This window comes from Malania oleifera, chromosome 13 (assembly GCF_029873635.1).
Source record: "Malania oleifera isolate guangnan ecotype guangnan chromosome 13, ASM2987363v1, whole genome shotgun sequence".
NCBI lineage: Eukaryota > Viridiplantae > Streptophyta > Magnoliopsida > Santalales > Ximeniaceae > Malania > Malania oleifera.
In genome coordinates, this window is record NC_080429.1 from 6,625,184 (window position 1) to 6,637,654 (window position 12,471).

Below are 12,471 nucleotides of genomic sequence, written 5' to 3' on the forward strand. Positions count from 1 at the left end.
GAGAACAATTTTTTTCTAATAAATTGAGTATGAATTTCTATGGTATTTGAGCTTACATGAGGGGTTGTTTGGAATGATGATGACATGAGGAATGTATTGTTATGTTTGGATCCTGTGTGGAAATGTATTGGTTTGTGGGGATACTATGTGGAAACGTATTGATCTATTGGATTCCTGTGTGGAAATGATTTAATGTGTTTGTGTGAACTAACTGTGTGGTTATTCGTATGCATCTCAATATAACGTTGGCATGAGGAGGTTGTTATATTGTCTAGATGTAAATGATGATGTGACGTTGGCAGGTCGAGGAGCTCATCGTATTGTTATTTATATAGGGTAGGACATTGGCAGGTCGAGGAGCTTGTTCTACTGATGTATGATGGGTAGGTCATGGGGATTGGATACTGGTGAATAATGGCGACTATGTGGACCATGTTATATACCCTGTGTGGGTAGTGGTGCCTGTGTGGGCCACGTTATATCCTGTGTGGATAATGGCGTCTGTGTGAGCCATGTTATATACCCTGTGTGGGTAGTGGTGCATGTGTGGGCCACGTTATATCCTGTGTGGATAATGGTGCCTATGTGGGTCATGTTATGTACCCTGTGTGGTTAGTGGTACCTGTGTGGGCCACGTGTAGATAAGAAGTACGTAAGTGCCTGTGTGGGCCACGTACTGACATGTACGCAGTTGCTCTGTGTGGGCCACGTACTGAGGACATTGGAAGATGAAGTATGAGATGCATGATTCCTGTGTGGATGTGTTGTGCGCATGTGAATTTAATTATAGCATAAAAATAATGGTATAGCATATTGTGAATGCATGTGTGTGCATGCGGCGAGGTAAACATACCACCAGGGGCTTGCTGAGACAGGCGAGTGCTCTGTTAGGTAGTTTCTTGGTATCAGTGCAAAGGGATGCTACTTGTATGGGCGGGTAGACATCCCGATCCTCGGAAATCTTCGCCTTTAAAATAATAAATATGTGTGGACTGGCAGCGAGGTAATTCTTTACCTGAGGGCTTACTGAGTAAGGTGAGTGCTCTGGTAGGTAGTTTTTAGTACCAGAGCAGAGGGAAACTACTTGTATGGGCGGGTAATCTTCCCTATGCTTGGGGACTTTCGTCTGCATAAAAATTATGTACTTGTGCATTTTAGATGTGCGTATGATATCATATGTTAGGGATGTTATTAATCATTTTCTCAGTTGTTATTGATATTATGTGAGAAGCAGTTTATTTTGAGATATAAATATTAAAACTTAATTGTCACACACTGTTATAATTTATTCCACCCTTACTGAGAAGTGTCTCACCCTAGTGGATTAACAATTTTTCAGGTTCTTCTGGAGATCGGGTTTGAAGGCTTAGGCTGGGACTGTTTGTGGTAGTTTCTTTTTGGGATATTGTGAGATACTAATATATGTATATATATATATATATATATATATATATATATATTTGTACGAGATTACGTTTTAAATACTGGTTGTGGAGATAGATATTTGGATGTTGTAGTGTTGGTTTTTGGTTGTTATCTAGAATTCTGGTATTTATTTGAGGTTATTTATTCATGTGCCGCTGCGTGTATGTTAATTATGGTATCAGATATAGGTGATTGGAACACGTGACACTCGGGCCCCACTTGGTGGGTCGGGGCGTCACATATATCAACTGTGTTTATGTAATTAACTATAAATTTGTATGTCGTGGTAACATAAAACTGTATAATCATGGTATTTCTGTAATTGTTGTAAAATGCATTCTTTGTATACTCTGTAAAACATATCTCTGAAAAATAATGTAAAGCATGTTTCTATACTATGTACATATTCTCAAGTCACACAGTAATTTTAAAACATATTAATCATATTCGATAAATTGTATAAATCTCTACTATAAACAATACTTGGGTGAAACATTTATAATTTTATACTGAAAACATTCACAAATAACCTAGCATAGCATATTTCCCTTACCTGTTTCCTACTAAAAATCTCCTACTATAACGGGTCCAACACCTGCAGGGTTCACTCAACACCCTGAAAACCATAAATCTCAAAACAAAACATCAATATTTCTTGGCCTACATCATTTCCTATAACTGTCAGAAGGTCAAAAATGGACTAAAATGCCTTATCCTGAATTTGGGATGAAATCCAACCTCGTTTCACCAATGATCCGCTCCCGCAGACTTGCAGAGAACTTCACCAGGAGCGTCGTGGTGGCTTCGGATCGTCGATCTGGTGACTGGCGGGGCCGAAATCGAAGAGAGAAGGGAGAGAGACCATAGGAGAGAGAGAGAGAGAGAGAGAGAGAGAGAGAGGAGAGAGAGAGAAGCTTGAAAATGTAATAAAAATTTGATTTTTACTACTTATAGGGCCAGATTCGTCGACGAGCCACGTCACCTCGTCGATGAGTCCTTCAGTAAATTCATCGACGAACCCTACCATTCGTCAACGAAATTCAGAGTAGCCCAAATCCGTCTCTCGGTATTTTCTCATCGACGAAATGGGACCTTGTCGACGAAGTCTATTGCCTCCTTCTGTTACTGATTCCATTTCTCTCTCTCTCTCTTTTTATTATTTAAATACTATTATTTTTCGGGTCCTTACATAAGGGGTCTTATTTGGAGATGGTCTAATCAAAACTCTATTTAGAACATAGCAGGAGATATTCATTGCCTCAGCTCAGAAATACTTAGGTAATTTATGTTCATTAAGCATAGTTCTGACTATTTCTTGTATAGACCTATTCTTCCTTTCAACTACACCATTCTATTATGGTGTTCTAAGAGCCAAAAAATTATGAACTATTCCTAATGAATTGCAGTAGTCTTCCATGCCTTGATTTTCGAATTCTTTACCCCCATCACTTTGAATTTTAGTGATAGTATATCCCTTTTCATTTTGGATTTTTTTTGTACAGGTTTATGAATTGTTCACACACTTCATCTTTGTGACCTAAGAACAGTACCCATGTATATCTTGAAAAATCATCAACTATGACTAATGCGTATGATTTTTCTCCTAAACTCTGAATTGGGTTTGGACAAAATAAATCTAAGTATAGCATTTGAAGTGGCCTAGTAGTAAAGATTTCATTCTTCTTCTTAAAGCTCATTCTTGCTTGTTTTCCTAGTTGACAAGCCTCACAAATTTTATCTTTGACGAATTTTGTTTTAGGCAGTCCCTTAACTAAGTCTCTCTTAACTAGTTTAGATATTAAGTCCATGTTTGTGTGTCCTAGTCTCCTATGTCAAATCCAACTAATTTCATTCATAGTAGAGAAGCATGTAGGGTCAACTCTTCACAATATGGGGCCCTAGGCAAATAGAAAAAATTCAAAGTGAAAATAATAGAAAATTTTAGAATGAAAATAATAGAAAAATAATGCACAAACATTGAAATCAAAATGAGAGTTGATGAAAATTACAAAGAATCAGAGGCCCGAAGATGATGAACATAAGAGTCAGAGCAAAAATCATAGAGAGACCGAGAGATGAGAGTGAGAGAGTGTGAGAGATGGACAGATTTTTTTAGAGAGACTAAGAGAGAGAGATGAGAGTAATAGATAGTTAGAAATATAATAAAGTTATTAGTTGTGAAGTCAATGAGACTTGAAAGAAGAAAAGGAATTAAATTGCATTTATTTAAATTTTAAAATACAATTTCATTTATATGTTAGTTGGAAAGTCAATGTATGAGAAGAGAGCATAATAAATAATGTTAACATTATTTAATTTAAAGAAATTTAGGATCCCAATAATATATTATTATATTAAAAAATATTTGGGGGCCCCAAGCCCCAAAATTTTTTAGACCCTAGGCAAGCACCTCAGCTGCCTAATGGAAGAGCGGCCTTGGAAGCATGTCACACTCTATGAGGTTAAGTTATCAAAATTGGTGGTATATACGTTTTCATGACGCTCAACAGTGAACAATATCTTATTATCAATTTTATGTTCAACAATGCACTTGTCATGTTCAAAAGACATTTTGTAACCTTTATCACACAGTTGACTTATACTTAATAAGTTATGCTTTAAACCATCAACTAATAAAACATCATCGATAATTAGTGAAAAATCATTACCAACTTTACCTACACCTGTGATCCTTCCCTTAGCATTATATCCAAAAGTGACAAATCCTTCATCATTGGGTATGATGGATGTGAACTTCGCTTTATCCCCAATCATGTGACGTGAACATCCACTATCCATATATCATCTGTCTTTTGAGGAGAATGATCTTAAGCACATCTGCAAGACACAATCAAACAACTAGTTTTGGTACCTAGATTTTCTTGGGTCCATGGGGGTTAGTACTAGATTCTCCTTTGACTTTCCATACTTTCTTAATTTTGACATCTTTATTTTTGAAAGGATAGTCATTTTATGTGACCCAACCTCTTACATTTAAAACATGTAATATTTCTATGATAGTCTTTAGTTGGAACATATGATTTTTACTCTCTTACAAAATATCCCATGTAAAGATGTTTCTATTTTAGATTTTCCTTCCTATTAAAACCAAGACCTTCATTTTCTAGGGAATTTCTTTGAGCTCCTAGGAGCTTTTTAAAGTTATTTTGTCCTTTATTAAATTTACAAATAATCTCAGATTTATCTTTCAAATTCTTTTCTAACTCCTCAAATTTTAAATCCTTGTCTTTCATGAGAGATACAGGAGATTCATTTTGGCGTTCAACTAAACTTGAAAGTTCATTGACTTTATTTTTCAAATAAAAATTTTTCTTTGTTTTTTTCTCAAGCATTTTAATAGAGTTCAAATATTCTTGTTTCAGTTCATCATATGAAAGCATGTCATTCTCATTTTCAGAATCACTAGAATAATAAGAAGATGATGAGAATAACGATTATACCTCAAGGTCATCATGTGCCATTAGACACAAATTGACAATCTCGTCATCACTGGATTCAGATTCTGAACAACTAGTGTTGTGTGTATCCCAACCAACTTTTAACGCCTTCTTCTTTTTCTTGGAGGCTGTCATTAGTTTGGGACACTCGGGGTTGATGTGCCCAACCTCTCTACAGTTGTAGCATGTTGATGGATCTTCCTTCTTTTTCTTCATGCTTGACTCTCCTCTTTTTGATTTTGAGTTCCTGAATTTTTTGTTGAACTTCTTATTCTTCTTCAAGTACTTCCCGAACTTTTTGGTTAGCAAGGCCATGTCATCATCTGATTCTGAATCACTTCCCTTACTTGGGTAGTGAGATGATGCCTTAAGCGTTGTGACTTTCTTTGCTTTACTTTGCTCATTCTTCCTCTCATTTATTGCAAGCTCATAGGTGATAAGCGATCCAATGAGTTCATCAACAGACATCTCCTTGAGATTTCTCCCTTCTGCTATTGCCATAACTTTTGTTTCCCACACTGGAGGTAGTCCCTTGAGTATTTTCCTGATCAATTCATAAGTAGGGTAAGTTTTTCCAAGTGCATTTAAAGAATTTGTGATGTGTGTGAATCTAGTGTACATGGATTATATAGATTTATTAGTAGCCATTTTAAAATGCTTCATATTCACTGGTGAGCATGTCTATTCTATTATCTTTTACTTCCTTAGTGCCTTCATATGTAACTTCTAATTTTTTCTAAATTTCTTTAGTAGAGTTACATGTCATTACCCTATTAAATTCATTTACATCTAATGCACAGAAAAACAAGTTCATTGCAGTAGCATTTATTTGCACTGATTTCTAGTCCTCTTCAGTGTACTCATCTTCAGTTTTAGGTACATTTACCTTATCAATTATTTTTCACAAGAACATGATTTCCCTTGGTAACTATTTTTCATATCTTCCAATCTACATTTAACAATTATATGTTCATCCTACGTTTCCAATACGTGTAATTTACACCACAGAAAATTGGTGGTTTAGTGGATGAGTGTCCCTCGCCGAATGGAGTCACACTGATGTGTGTCATTTGATTTTTTTACAAATGAACTATTAAGTCTATGTAAAACTGCTCTGATACCAAATGCTGATGTAGGTGTAATCCCGAGGGGGGTGAATTTAGTATTTTAAAAATCTTTCTGATTTTTTACCACTTAATCCTGAGTTTTATATTTAACAAATTAATGGCAGGGATTTGAAGTTGATTTAAATTACTATATCAATGAATTCATTTTTACCCAATTAAGTGCATGTGAAGTTATTCAACATACACAAGCAAGCTAGATATTGAAATGCAATGTGAAAAATAAAAAGATAAGGGAAGAGAGAATGCAAACGTGATTTTACGAGGTTCATCCAATCGGGCCTGCGTCCTCGCCTTGAGCAACCCACTCAAGAATTCCACTATAATCCTTGTTCCTTAAATTGTGACAGAGCTTCCCTTACATCCGCTACTTACAAGAGATACATCTCCCTACTACTTCGCTGCTTACAAAAGATACAACTTTCTCCTCAAACCCGGTTCACAACCCGAGTCGTGATTACAATATAGAATCAAATTTGCAAAACACTCAATGTTGCTTTTTACATAGCTAGTGAGTACAATTGAAATTCCTAATACATAATCATATGATGAAACTTGAAGCTCAAAATGTATGAAACGATACAATCAAAAATGGATATTCAACATCAACCTCTTAACAATATTCAAAAATGGATTTCGCAATACCAAGCTCTTTAAAAAATGAATATCAATCAGCAAATCAATTTAGATGAAGAAACTTTATGAGAATAACTCTTAACAAGAAGATTGATTTACCAAACCTCAATACCAAAATGAAATCAAGATGTGTAAATAAATTTCTTTTTAATTTTCTGAGTTGATTTGCCCAAACTTGATGAGTATGAGCTGGAGTACAAACAATCCTATAGCAATAAGTTAAAGTCTCTGAATTCTATGTCAAAAAGATGTTCTCTTATCTTCTCACTGATCTTAGCTTGTGCACTAGGGTTTAGATGTTCAACATATAGGTGTCTTACCCTTAGAATCAATCTTGACCATTGGATCAAAAAATATCTCGCGAGTTCTCTTATTAAAAATTAGATTTTTAAGTTATCCTGCAAGTTCAAACGATTGAAGTTCTTTAGAGTTTCAAAAAAATTAACCTAGACACAGGGTCAAACGACTGAAGTTTGAGATTCAGTCTTATGAAGTGTCGGGTTTAGACGACTGAAGTCTGAATTCAGTCTTCTGAACTTCAGCTTGATCTAGTATTTTTAATCTTGAGTCAAGCTCGAGCTCGACTTTTTGAGCTCGAATTGAATTGAGCACCCACTCTGTCGAGTCGAGCCTAGGCATGTTGAAGCTCAGTTCGACTCGACTCGTTTGCAACCCTAAAAATGAACCACCATAACAATTTTTATCCCTTTTATACTCTCTCTCTCTCTCTCTCTCTCTCTCACACACACACACACACACAAAGAGGCACACATGCACACCAAACACATAATGATTTTATAATAATTATTAATCTATTTAGAATCAAGGGTAAAAGATAATAATTTTGATTAAAATTTGACAAAAAGAAAAAACCTCTACTGAACTTAAAATTTCAAAAATTTCACATATCTCCCTTGAGATTTGTGAAAAAAACACATACTTCCCATTATATTTGATTAAAAAATAACTTTTCGAGGGTTATTAATTGTCCACAAATTACATATCAAAGAAAGTTCTCAAATGAGATATGTAGAATTTTTAACACCTGGAAGTTCTTGTCCTTTTATCGAACCTTAGAAGAGTTACATACTAGATTTATGAGCTGTTAAATAAGATAATTTAGACAAATAATAGCTTTCTAATTAAATAACAAAAATCTTAATTAAGTGTCTAAAAACACATGAAATATTCTTGGCAAATGCAAAATTTTTAATTCAAATAAGAACAATATGAGAAAAGCAACTCAACACATAGAGACCATTTTGATCGAGGATTTTGATTGAGAAAAGGAAAGGAAAATAAGAAACAAAATTATTTTCCATTATATTTTATCTCCATAGCAGATAATACTAAAAATAAAAATTACTCTAATATAATTAAAAGTTAAAAAAAAATATTAGTGTTACTTAAAATCAAAATTTTGTTCATTGGAAAACTTATTTGTCATTATATTTTCTCATACCAAATATTATTCATAATAGAAACTTGTTCAAATATGATTAAAAGTTAAGAAAAAAAAAAAATCAAATGTTAGTGCTGCTTATATTTTTTGTTCATTGATTAAGTAATTTTTTTGTTTTCTTTTTCTCACTCTCCTTCATTTCATAACTATTTATGGAAAATTGAATTCTTTCATATATATATATATATATATATATATATATATAATTTTTTCTAATATTTTAAAGCTCTAAATGGGACCTTAAGATTTTCACTAAAGTTGAATTCAAGAAAAATATTTGAAATATATGAAAAATATTGCCAAAATTTTCATCCCTATATCTAATCACATGGTTAACTTTTATAACTTAATATAAAAATTAAAATTTATATTTTCATTTTTTCATAATTTAATAATTTTACTTAAGAGTTGTTTCTCAAATATACCCTGCACATAGGACAAGATCTCAACTACTAAATATATATATATATATATATATATATATATTATATTGTTCTCTATATTTATCCTTCCCGTTATTATTTGAAAACAACAATATGATTAAAATTAAATCATTAAATTCTAGGCTATTAATATATTGGGTTATTTTATTTTTAAATTTTTAAATTTGCTTTTCGGCTCCATCAATAATAAATAATTGCATCAAAGTTATTTAAAGAAAAATTTGGCATGGTACGGTGGCACTAACATCTTCACCAATCAAAGTAAATAAGAAAATTAATGTTGATTAGAATGGATTATTAGAAATCAAAACCAGCATCTTAATTAACTTGCATAATGCACCGCCATCTCCGACGGATTCGATGCATATCATATCCCCAATCAACAATCCCTCAGCCCCAATCTGGATTTCCCACCCTTCTTCTTCTGTTGCTAGCTGTTGACGTCGCTGCTGCTGCATGTGTCCTCGCCCATCCGTATTTCGAACGCTCCCCTTGCCTACTGCTGTCGTCGACGGATAAGTTAATGGAATAGTTCCACTTGGTGCTGACGCCACCATCCTTGTCGATGGCCGTGGTCTGCTTATTGGTGGTGGTCGCCGGAATTTGTTGATGGAAGTGGATTGAAGAATTTCTTGGGGATTGAAGGAAGATGGAGGAAGAGATGGTTCCCGGCGAACCATTGTAGCGATGGTGGTCGCCGGAACTGATGTTTGCTGAACGATGGGTGGGGAGTCGGCCGGGCATGGGAAGGGCCCGAGGGGTTGCCCGGTTGGCGTCCGAGGACAGATCAAGTAAGTTTATTTATTTATTATTATTTTTTTAAATAAATTTTTTTATTAGATTCGTTTTTATTTGAACTGTTAATCCAATTATTGCTATTTGTTACAAAAACATTAACTCAATTGTTATTACTGGTTATAAAATTAAATAATAAATTTATAGAAAGTTTTAAAATACTAACAATTTCTATGGGAAATTTTAATCATTTTATTTATTTTTTATAAATTTGATTCATTTATTAGCAACATATATAGAAATAATTAATTTAATTATAATTAAATTATTAGTTTTAATTATTAATAGAGATCCTGAAAAATGTTAATCCAATAGTAGTTAAAAAATAAATTACAAATATGAATTATTAATAAATGTTAAAATTATTAATTTACTAGAAGAACATTGAGAAGGATGGTTAAATTGAACACACTATTAAATCCTTTTTTATTCTTTCTAACAAAAGTTAATTACTTGTTTTTTCATTTTATTTATTTTATTTTATTATAAAGAAAATGGATAAAAATAAAAGAAATGTTAGTTATTGTGACGCCCCGATTTTCATACAATTTTTTTTTTATAATAAATATATAATCATGTCATAAATTCACTAATCGGCCACGTCAACGATCCTACTATCATTCATACGATCCGACCCGCATTGGGTACCGGATAAAAAGTATTTTATTATACAACCTAACAGCGGAAGACAATATACACATATCAGTCAGAATACAATACCCAGAGTATCAATATACACATAAATATACAATACCATCTCATACCAAAAAATAATATAATCCTAGGGAATCACACCTCCCCAGTCAAAACTCACCCTGTATCTCAGGGTCCCAGCTCCCTATGATCACAAAACTTTACCACCTGACCTATCTCTATCCCCTGAAAAATTTAAATAATTTGGGTGAGACATATTTCAATAAGAAGGAATAAATTATTTACAGTGTGTGACCATATGAGTACAATTATAATATACTTCACTTTTCAAATCACCATTTCATATGAGAAAATACACCAATATACACATTTTTATAATCGTATAGTATATAACACAAACTTTTACAAGTTTTAAAATCATTTATTAAATTTAGTGATATCCAACACATAATTATCCGCGAAGTTCTTGAGAATAAAGAAGATTACCCGTCCATACAGGTAGTTTTCCTTTGCCCTAACACGTTATGCAGCCGAATATGACCAAATCTGATACTTATCAGGTCACTCACCTTACTCAGTAAGCCATCAGGTGGAGAGTTTCACTTCGCTTCAATTATTTATATTAGTAATTCACGCAGTTTCATTTATCAATTTTATCATTCTTTATTTCTCAATTTTCATTATTTATTTCATTTCTCATTTTAACCAATTTTATCATTATTTTACTTTTCATTTTCACTTTACTTTCCAGCTCATGAGTATCCTCGGTATCAAATACCAACATCGCGTCTGTAACTCATGGTCACCTTGAGGATCTTTCTATACACGCCATGCTTCCCCTCATGGTCAAGGTTGTGCGGCCCAAAGGCTGGATCTAACCGCGGTTGGCCGATCCGGTTAGATTAAATATCATATCACATATCGCGTCTGTAGTACGACTGGCCGGCTTAATACCCTGATCTGGACTCAGGGGGCCCAACAACCCTACACAATAGCACAGTCGACTGTTACGCCACACGTTCCAATAGTCCGTGTGGTTGCATTAACACCACTCGCAACGGTACCATGCTCAATATCATAACCATCCAACAGGGTTTACCACCACATACCCGCAATCATTATGCGGTATTGACATTTTATCAATTATATTTGAGTATATCACAATTTAGTTCAATATAAATATTCTTACCATTTTCTGTGCACATTTCATCATCTCTTAATATTATATATCATATTTTACGTATTTTTCACATTTTCTCAATATAGTCATATTAGTAATTTGTACAAACTTATTTCTCATGCAAATTATTTCCACTCACAAATAAATACCATATTTCATTATTTTCCAATATCAATAATTCACAAAATCTCATTTTTTAGGCAAAACATTTATACTCACATATAAATACCATAATTCATTATTTTTCACTATTCACATCAATAATTCTCATTTCAATATTTTCTCAGAAATTACACATCATTATATTTTATACTCCAAAATATCACAATTTAAAATTACTCAAATACCACACAATTTATCTGATATTTATATCATAATAATAATAATTCAGACAACATATCATATGCTTATTTTTATATATTAATTCAAATAATAATTCTAAAAACACTACTATAATTTATTCCCCTTACTTGACTTACTGAGAGTCTCGCTAGAACCCAAAATCTCACGCTCTTGGCGCCCGAAATTTAACTCCTGCAATTTACATTTTTCCCAAATTAATTAATCTATTTTTTCAAAATGATACTCATCTAGCCTTTTATAGGCTCCATATACCTCAAATTAATATTTAAACTATTATTTAATACCCCCACTTAATTTTCTAAATTTTGCCTGCGGGTCCCAAAATTACACTCGCGGCATTCACCCGAGCCATAAATTTCAGAAATCATATTTCAGCCCCATATGCTCAATATTTTAATATTTCTAAATTAATGCTAATTAATTAAAAATAAGCCTCTTAATAACCCCTATACCCAAAATTTGGGGTTTTTGCCTAATACCCTTACGAGAATTCCGTCCCGTTAGACTTGTATCCATAGATTCTCGTGGTGGTGTTTATTCATCAATTGAACTTATATTTTGTAAGAAATTAAAGAAAAAAAGAAAAATAACTTATCTTAGGGAATATGCTTATACTACTCCTACCACCAATCCGCTCCGGTAGAAATGACGGCAGCGGAGAATGGAATCCAGTGGTATCTTCAGATTTTCAATCGGGTGAAAATCCGTCACGAAATCGAGGAGAGAAGGAGAGAGAATGTGAGGAGAGAGTAAATGAAAGTCTGTCGCAGAGAAAAGGAAAGGAAAGAAGAAGAAGAAGAAGAAGAAGAAGGAAAAAAAAAAACAAAAAGAAACAAAAAAAAAACTTCCTGAAACTTCAGGAAAGAAATAATAATAATAATAATAATATTATTATTTAATTAATATTAATAATTATATATTTTATTAATAA